The sequence below is a fragment of the Poecilia reticulata genome, linkage group LG7, assembly GCF_000633615.1.
Source record: "Poecilia reticulata strain Guanapo linkage group LG7, Guppy_female_1.0+MT, whole genome shotgun sequence".
Lineage (NCBI taxonomy): Eukaryota > Metazoa > Chordata > Actinopteri > Cyprinodontiformes > Poeciliidae > Poecilia > Poecilia reticulata.
In genome coordinates this window covers 4,584,539-4,594,955 of record NC_024337.1, presented here as the reverse complement: position 1 = coordinate 4,594,955, position 10,417 = coordinate 4,584,539, and positions in this window count along the sequence as shown.

Sequence of the window (10,417 nt, the reverse complement as noted above, 5' to 3'; positions counted from 1 at the left end):
ACTAAATATTCACATCTGTGTCTATGTTTTAAATCGAGCACTTATTTCAAATACTTTTAATATTTTTAAGGTCAGTACTTCAAGTTAGATGATAAAGGCCTTGTGTTTTTGTCTAAACTTTTTAATTTTTTTCTTTTTTTTCTTTATACATTTCACTAATGTKGAGCTGGTAATTCAGAGTCGTCTTTGGAGTCAGGTCTGAGGAACAGATCTGCTGCCGTTCAATCCACACACATGCTCCTAAACTTGAGGAAACTTAAACCCGTACGATTAAAGAAAGTTGGTATTTACGCCTGTACTGTCACGTTGCCTCTTCGCTGATCATCAGTTCACTTCAGAGCTCGGCTCAAACTCTGGAGGCCATTTCAGAACTGAGAAGGGTAGATGCCAGTTCTCTCTGCTTTTAAGTTTTTGGGATGGAGAGCACAGTGTAAGTGGAGTTTCAGAATAACAAGCGGATAATAACTTGGAAAGTGAAAAGCTGCCAGTTAGCGCGCCTTGCYGCGCTGCAGCTGCGAGGATGGATGACTAATGGGGTAAAACCATTGAAAAGAAAGAAATCATTAGAGAAGGGAAATCTATGATGACACTATGATGTGTGGAGGAGCTTTGTTCCCATGTTGAACAGCTGCCTCCCGCTCTGTACCGTGCATTGTAGGAGATCTATGTTTTAGCTGTAGGGGAACGTATAACTGCATTAGATCACGTCCATGCAACGTTGGGGGATAAAGGGGTTTCTGCACTGCTGCAGTTCTTTGGCCCAAAAGCTCCAATAACACGTCATTTTAGACCTTACACTCAGAAGCTCTCTGGAGCATCTGCTTTCAGCTCTAGAAGTCCATTTTGTTCTTCTTTATTGTTTGTGATTCAGTTTCACTCTCATGTGGAGTTCCTCAGGGTTCYGCTCTCGGTCTCATCCTGTTCTCACTCCAAACATGAAATTGTTCTTGATTTCCCTGCAGATGACAACTGTATCCATTTAAAATGCATACATTACAATTAGATTCACAGATTCTGTGCACATCCTCATGTAAAATTTCTTGAACTTAAACAAAATTATGATCCTTTTATTTGGATGAGCTGAGCAGAAGGATAATTAGGATAGTTGAGAATATGAGTGAGGGGTGTTTTAAATTTGTCAAATGTTATATTTAAATTGTCTAAAGCAATTTTTGATGAGATTATTTAAAACACAGTTTTATCTCTCTGGAAGATCATCTGAAAAAAGGACATTTTATTTATCCATCCATTTTCTTACACCCTTGTCCCTCAGTGGGGTTGGGAGGGGTGCTGGTGCCCATCTCCAGCTAGTGTGCCGGGCGAGAGGCGGGTTCACCCTGGACAGGTCACCCGTCTGTCACAGGGCAACACAGAGATACACAGGACAAACAACCATGCACACACACACTCACACCTAGGGACAATTTGGAGAGGCCAATTAACCTGACAGTCATGTTTTTGGACTGTGGGAGGAAACCGGAGAAARCCCACGCATGCACAGGGAGAACATGCAAGCTCCATGCAGAAAGACCGTACAGTTTTGATGCTGTGGGACGTTTTTGAAGGCATCGATTGGATAAACAGTATGACAATGTATTTTATATTCTGGATTGGTGCAAAGCCAANCTGGAGAAAACCCATGCATGCACAGGGAGAACATGCAAACTCCATGCAGAAAGACCGGGGCCGGGAATCGAACCCAGAACCTTCTTGCTGCAAGGGAACAGCTCTACCAGCTGCGCCACTGTGCAGCCCCATTTTATTTATTATCTAGACAAATGTAGTGCCATTAAGCCTGTGCTGCTCTCAAATTGTTTTAAATGTGCTTTTAAAAAGTTAACATTTACATATGTTTTGTTTACAATGTTTTGTGTGTCTTGTAGCTTGCTTTTATTCTGTTTTCTGTATTTATTTATTTTGACAAAGAAGATGTTTTCTTGATTTGCTTCAGCTCTAAGCAAGAAAGTGTTGACCTCTTACTGCTGACCAAACTAAACCTTTGCTCCTCCTTTCATTTAGTTTGGGGATAAAATACAAAATACTCAATGTTTTACAGCATTATGTAACATAATATTCACTGGTTTCATCAACACTGTAATAAGAGTTACATAACTTTTTCCACATGGTAAAATCAAGCATAGGTTGTTGATATTGAGTGTGGAGTTAGTTCTGCCCGGTCAGTTATGGATACATAATGTGAAACAACATGAAAATCTCCTGGGTGCGCATGTCGCCACCTGAGGCAGCACTTTGCAAGGAAACTGCAGAACTGTATTTGTTTTCAGACTGACAAACTGCCCAACGAGGCATGACCCAAAGGTTTAATTCAGAGAAACATTTCTTTCTTTTGTCCATTTATTTTATTATTGAATTGTTTTATGGTCCATCGCTGCGATGCATCAGGAGTTTAACACTGCCTGTCTGCATTGCCCCTCAAATTCGGAGCAGAGCTAAAGTTGGTCTAGTCAAATCAAACATTTGGGTCAGAATCTGGAGAGCAGGGATTTGTCTGGAGTCTCTATGGTAACGTGTCAGAGGTCAGCCCAGAACTCTGCAACCTTTACAATACAAAGAGCGAGTTAATGCTGTCAGTCCAAGTTAGTACATCCCATTTAGAGTCACTATTATTACATGACCTTTGCAAAAAAACGCAGCTTATAATGTCTTGTTTATTATCTATCATAGGAAATTTATTCACATTTAAGAAAACTTATTTTTCTATGTTTATGCTTTCAAATAAAGACAAATGATCGACTATCTATGTGATGTTGATGTTTGTGGAAAATGGTACAACCTAATGACAAAATAAATTGTCATTTATTTTAAGTCTATACATTTATCTAGATGATATTACTGGTGGTTGGTGCCATTTGGTTGTGGAAATTTAAAACAATTATTCCATGAAAAAACCTAGAAACTCCTAACATCTGCATTTGTTATTATAGCTATATTTAAAAAAAAGATTAGTTGGTTCTTTATCAATTTCAGCTAAAATTATTAGGAGTCATTGTGGAAGATCCAAAGAGCCACTTGCAGATCCGCAGTCTCAGGTTGCAGACCCTAAGCTTGGTTGATGAGCCTCAGTGAGTTTCAGTTACTTCATCACTGCAGCATATAAAATATCTAAAATGCATACTAAACCAACCAATTCCATCTTTCAATTAATCTATTCATTTATTCATTTATTGGCATTAGTTTAGTTGATAATGTCCTTAGTGTATTTCTGCTTTTGAACATAGAACGTTCATATTTCTGTTGCCAGAGGGTTGCCAATGGCAAAAAAAAAAAAAAAAACACACATGTGGCAGAGGTTCAGTTAGTTTATGAATAATTAAGCAAGTATTAGTGGGAGTGAATGAATATGATGCAAAGGTTAAATCTGTTGTGGATTTCTTCTGATCCATTCATGCTCAACGTTACACATACCTGTTCAAACATGTGTGTAACGCTGACACAGAGTGGATTAGAAAAAAAAATCACATTCATTTCAAACGCTGGATCAAATTCTTATTAACATAAACTGGATTTTGTTTAAGATATTCAGCCATGCTCTATAAATTAGAATATGCATTCAGACCTTATCAGACATTAAACAAAGTTTCCATTAATGTCACATTTTCTTGTACTAAAATGTCTTTCTAATGTATCACTCTAATCTTAAATCTCATGTTTTTCTTAAATGTAAGTGGAAAATCAGCATAATAAACAGAAATAAAGGCATGAAAACATGACTGTACTGTAATCACTTAGTGAATGTAGTTAGCTGACTTTTTAAATAATATTTTAATGTATTGAATTTGACTTTACCAGTTTAACCCCATAAAGGAAAGGTCAAAGCAAATCATTAAAAAGTACCAAATATTGTTATATTGTTTAGTTACACTGCTTATTATTATTATTTAGTTATATTGCTATATTATTTAGTTTAAAAACTTACTTTAGTCTTTTTTAGTGAATCGTTAACAGTCATTCAATTTATTTACTTACAGAAATATTGTATAAAAATCTCCAAGCCAATTTATTCACTCACCCAAAAGGATGTTTGACATCCTTTTCTGCAACAGAAATTTAATCAAAATATTGAGTGGTGAAGGAGAGCTTTCACTTCCTCAGCTTCTTCCTGCTGAGAGCAGAAGAACAGAAGAGACACGGTGAAGGTGGAAGCCACGAACAGAAAGTATTCACCAGGTTCATCATGTTTTGTTTGTGTGACTCTCTCCTCCTGGCGCCCAGCCCCCACTTCTCTGTCTTCCTGTCTTCTCTTCATCTCTACACCTGCCAGCACCCAGAGCCACACACCGGCTTTATTCTGCCCCCATCTTCACCTAACCATGGATTCTTAAGAGCCAAACACTTATTTTATTCACGGTGTCATCGTACTCAGACTAAAAACACACAACACACACTGTGCCATTGATGCTCCGCCCAACTGTTCCTCATTAAATTTTGATTAGCCGACCGGTTGGGTAGAGAATAACATATTATCTAATCTAATTCAGTAACTGAGAAATACACAAAAACAAGCAGTAGCGCTGAGAGACGCTTCACAAAGCCAACCACCTCAAACTGTGGCTATTTGACAAGAAATAAGACATTTAGCACAGCAAGCATTTCCATATTCTCCTCCCATTTAATTCATTGTTTTTCAGTTTACCTGAAAAACAATTAATTTCTTCTCCTATATTATGTAAAATTTTCACCGTGAATTTTCAGTTAAGCAGTATTCCCTTTGTTTTGAAGAGTTTGTCTAACTTGAAATTTTTTTTATTAAAATGTTCGAGTTGCTCTCGAGTTTGTGAAGGGTCTGAAGATGGAACCCTTATTGCATCGCCTCGTAGAAACACGTATGAGCCGGTTTCCAAGTCAGTGCAGCCATTTTCTTGCCTGCAGCCCATATTTACAATGTGAGCTTTGAAACCACATTTTACACAACTCGCTGTATTTTTGTGAATGGCTTTAAAGTTAGTTTTATGTTCAGCACACATTTCTGTTTGATCTAAAAAGAACTCTATGAGGAAGCCTGGAAGATATTAAAATTGTTATTCTACAAAGACAACATTCTGTTTAAAGGAGTCAAAAACAGAAATAAAGAGGTATTGCATCACAGATATAGAAAAATTACAGCTACGTCGACTTAAAGTCGGCATGTCCAGTAAGAGAACCGTGTAAATGTCTCAATTTTTTTTTTCAAATACAACTCTAAACAGGTGGGGTTTTAGTCGGGATTTAAATGAACTCAGTGTTTCAGYTGTTTTGCAGTTTTCTGGAAGTTTGTTCCAGATTTGAGGGGCTTGGTTCTGGTTCTGGGGATGCAGAGCAGAACCAGAAGACCTGAGAGGTCTGGAAGGTTGATGCAACAACAGCAGGTCTTTAACGTATTGTGGTTCTTAGCCGTTCAGTGATTTGTAAACTAACAGCAGTATTTTAAAGTCTATTCTCTGAGCTACAGGGAGCCAGTGTAGGGACTTTAGAACTGGTGTTATGTGCTCCATCTTCCTTATTTTAGTGAGAACGCGAGCAGCAGCGTTCTGATCAGCTGCAGCTGTTTGATTGATTTGTTGGGCAGACCTGTGAAGACGCTGTTGCAATAATCAATGCGACTAAAGATAAATGCATGGATGAGTTTCTTTGGATCTTGTTGAGACAGAAGTCCTCTAATGTCCTTCAGCTGATAGAAGGCCGACTTTGTAACTGTCTTTATGTGGCCCTGAGGGTTTAGGTCAGACTTCATCACTGGTGGTGATTTCTGCTAGTAGCTCTGGAGAGCTACTAGCAGAAAACTTGTCAAACAGTAGATGTTTGGCGCTTGTAAAAGTAAATGATCTTTGCTGAAATTTCGTCCCAGTTTCATATTGTTTGGCTCTTCAGGCACCTGCTGTCCTGCTGAAGGCAGGTACTGTAGGCCTGACACTACTGATGGCTTCGTTCAACTCTCCTCAATATGAAATGCTATTATTATTGTTTTATTACTTTGTGACATTTTTGGCTTGACATTCATTCAAAAACAGGCGTTAAAGCATAAAGCAGTAAAATTAGAAGTGTAAAAAAAGGCCCCCATCCCTCCACTGCTGCCTGTGTTGCTGCAGTGCGGTGTACTCTGTCATCAGACAGGAAAGGACACATGTTCTCTCTTTGACACACACTGATAAAACAAGCCTGGTATCTGGAGCAATTTCTACTGTGTGATATGAATATGATTACTCTAACTGGGTTATGTCTTGAGCTGTAGTTATTAACATAGCAGCATCAAAGGAACTGCAGCCGCTCCAGTGTACATGCATTTTGCCTTGTAAGAAATAACCTCAATAACAGGAAGTCCAAGAAGAACCAGGAGTGATTCCACACAGTTTTCACCTGCTTCAACTATTTCGTTCATGGCTTTTTGCAACACAAATGTACACAGAGAGGGTAAATGCTAAATGTTAGTTTGTCCCCGTACTGTATTTATTATAAAAACTGCAGCCGTTTGCTTCTCTGAGCAAAGGGACTAATTATCTCTTACCCTGGTGGATGAAAGGAAAAAACATCCATTGCTGCGCTAAAGAATGAAAGTAAAGGTGCCTCAAAGCTCTGACCTCTGCTAAACAACGTGGTCTCTACGGACAGCAGTGGCTGCACTCAGATTCTTTTTATAGCTACAAAAAAAGTTAGAAGCAAAAAAACATTTTGAGTTTAATATGTAAAAAGTTATTTGACCAGTTTAAAGTGTAAATGTCTTCGCGTCAGGTTCAAATGACTCCATTTATGTTTTTCCTCATATTTTTAACCCTACGTTTAATTTCATTACCATTATCAGTGTCTTATGACTTTTACAAATCAGTCATGATCAACAAAATGTAGCTTTTTGATGACAAAAATATTCACAGCACCACCCATTAAATCTACCCACCACCCATCCAGCCATCGATGATCTAATCCTGCTTAATGCTTGCAGGTGTCCTTATATCACAATCACTAGAGACACACTGACTGCACTCAGCTGATCTTTGCTCCACTGAATATTTACACAATTACTTATCATCTCCTAAATATGCTTATTTAATTGTTTTTCTGTAGAAATCAGTTTTCACTTTGACATTAAAGAGTCTTTTTGTAATTTGTTTTTGTGAAAAAGCCAGATTTTCTTGATTACGATTGATTTGTAAGTGAAAAGCATAAAACATCCAAGAGGGTGAATACTTTCTATAGCCGCTGTTTCCCCAGTTGAGAATTATGATTCAAGGTGCCCTCATTTCCCCGGCAGGTTCGGTGACCCGTTTCCTCTGCTTGTCCTTCATAAAGTCTCTAAAACGCTCTTTCTCTGTGTCTCTGATACTTTCATAAAATCGCCTTGAAAGTTTACAAAGGCAAACTTTTCAACTCTAAACTGTTGATACCAGTAAATATCTACATAACTGTAAACATCCTGACAAATAACAATGGAGAACAACAGCTCTTAATAAAGACTTTTGGGTGATTAATATAGAAATAGCATCAACTAGCAGGTAAAATACGGCTTCAGGAAAAGCTCTAATCTCTGGCTTGATAAAGATTTGTTTGGAGCTCTAGAATGAATTCATTATTTAATGACTTTTTCATTCATAAAGTCTCAGCTCAAAGCAGAGAAATGTGGTGTTAGATCTCTGTTACACTACTTATGTAACAGTGTAAAAAAAACAGTGACCACCAAAAATAAGACTGGACTCTCCGTGATCAGTGCTCGGGAACCGCAGCACAACATTCCCTTGTTTGAGAATGTTGTGAATAATCACATTTTTATTAACTCAAAAAGCAACAGTTTTGTAAAGCTTGAAAAGAAGGAAACAATGAAAAGTCAGAGATGACAAACACAATAGAATAGAAAAAAAAATAGAATTTAGTTTGTTACCATCTTATTATAAACACCTGATTTCAGTGCCAACAAGCTATTAATCTTGGCGTTTGTGGCTATGACTACGTTAGGGAAAATGTCTGGCTGAATGATATTTTGGATTCCAAAAACACGAAACATTAAGGTGGCACTGAAAAGTTGAGAGATAAAAGAGACAATCCCTGCAGCACAGTGTAGCAACGTAAAAACTTCTGACCTGTTTCATCCTTTGTCTAGTTCTGGGTCTGGTCTCTCCACCAGACATGAGAAGAACGACAAACTGTTTTTGTTGTTATGGCTATTGAACACTGACAGTTGGACTTTCTTGTATAGACTGTGACTGATAATAAGCTGTGAGAGTCGATAGCAAACAAAACTAACAAAGTTAATAAAACTGTAAAGGGGCAGCTTTAAGTATTTTCCAGGAACATAGTGGCATTTTATAGCACGATCAGGTCACTATATTACCTTGAGTTGGCATTACCTGACTTTCAAGTCATATACATATGTCTCTTTAAGACGTCTCACTGTCTCTTTAAGAAGCTTCTACTCTTTTAGACTCTCTGCCTTCAGTAGATCATCCCAACAGTACTTCTCATTAGACTGTTTACATCTTTGGAGTGTTGGACTGAGTAATTCCTCAAAGCTCAGAAGATTCACAGTTCCACCAGGTGTTTGCTGATTGGCGCTGCTGCTAGTCTGGAGGAGCTGAGTGGGTGATGGGTTCTCTATGAAGCGGACTATCTGACCCTGACCCTGGAGGCTGCAGCTCCAAGAAGGAGCTTTGTGGAAGTAAGCAGTGCTTTGTTAAAGTGTACTTATGACCTTCAATATCTGAATGGCTGCTTTGGAAGATTAAAGAATTCCTCAAATATCCCAGCAACACTCCAGGTATGTTTTTAATAAGATAATCATATTTTAACATGAGATAACCCTCAAAAATATTGATTTTTATATCATAACTCTTCTTTAAAGATCCTAATTTCACTTTTCTCTGCATGATGGACCGTATGGCTACAAATTATTCTTCATTTCATGGACCCCCTTTAGAAATATTTCAGTTTTTTTTCTCATACGGATCTGGCATTAATGTCCAGAATCTGCTGGCAAACTCCCCAATCACGTCTTCTTCCTGTGAGACACAACTTCCCTGAGCTGAGAAATGTCTGCCTGAATTCATTTGAGGCCTTAGTGAGACATTCATCGGGGCATTTGAAGGTTGGAGAGGCAGTAGGGCATTGAAACGGGTGGCAGGGAGGAGCAGGAGGTGCACTGAGGGTGGAAGTCTCCAGCAGGCCCACTATCAGCCGTTGCTTTGGCAAATTAGGCCTGTGACATGGAGCGCAGACCAAGCCCACCATGAATTCAGACTTGTCAATTTGCACCGATGTTTGGGTCATTGCACACACCGCAGGTCACATTTTGCAAGATGGCAATTAGGAGAGCAGAGAGGAAAAGGAACTGTGGGAAGATATCAGCCCAGCCGAGGGATTTTGGTTTTGTACCAGACTTATCAAATATAACCGCATATTTTTCAATAAATCAGTCCACTGATCCAACAGATTGTTTTGCTTTGTAACCAATGTCTCTGATCAGCTGGCTGAAAAGTCATTTACTTGACAACAGATGACTGATAGGAGGAGCAAAAGAAAAAGAGGTGGATTAGCAGTGCTTGCCAAAAGCTGATTATGTTTGTCCAGGACTTATTACTGTGGAATGTCATATTTGCTGAATGTTGAGCTATTGACATGTCATGACAATCAGAGGGTCACAACTGTCTTCAGTCAGAGACCTCTTCAGAATCATGTAAGACTGACTGCTACCAGAAATCCTTGCTGCCTGCATCACCATTCACAGCAACTCTTTGAAGATACTTTGATGATATGAACACTTAACTTTCATTTGGGATAAATAAAGTATTTTTAAATAGAACTGAATGCAAAGTAGCAAATTAAGAGTCAACATCACTTTAAATTCTCAGCTCCAGAGCTGACAGCTGTGTGTTCTGTGAAGCCAAACTAGACAACTAAAATGTTGTTTCCTCACAGGGCAGAAATTATAGATGAGGGAACAGATGAATGAAACTCGCTGGAGTAACTCCATACATACAGTAGCTTTGTTCCTCTTCCAGACCTGCAGCCTTACTGAAGAACAAAGCAGCGGCTGTGGATGACGCTGTCATACGTCTAAACACTGCATGCTAATTTATGGAGTTTAATCAAAACCATTGATCAAAACCAGATGACCAGGATGTTGGCTGTAAGGCTTGACCTGGACAGCTGCACCTCACTGAGAGCAGATCAAAACGTTCGTTAAGATCTGCCAGAACGTAGTCTGGATTATCTCACTTCAACTAAGCTGATTAACTGTAAACATTCACAAATTCAGAGTTATCACAAAGCTGAAATATGAAACTCAGCGCAAACAAGAAGAATAATACTGGATACTCCGTACAGTTTTGATGCTGTGGGACGTTTTTGAAGGCATCGATTGGATAAACAGTATGACAATGTATTTTATATTCTGGATTGGTGCAAAGCCAACAAGTAGTAGGCAGATCAGTTGTTT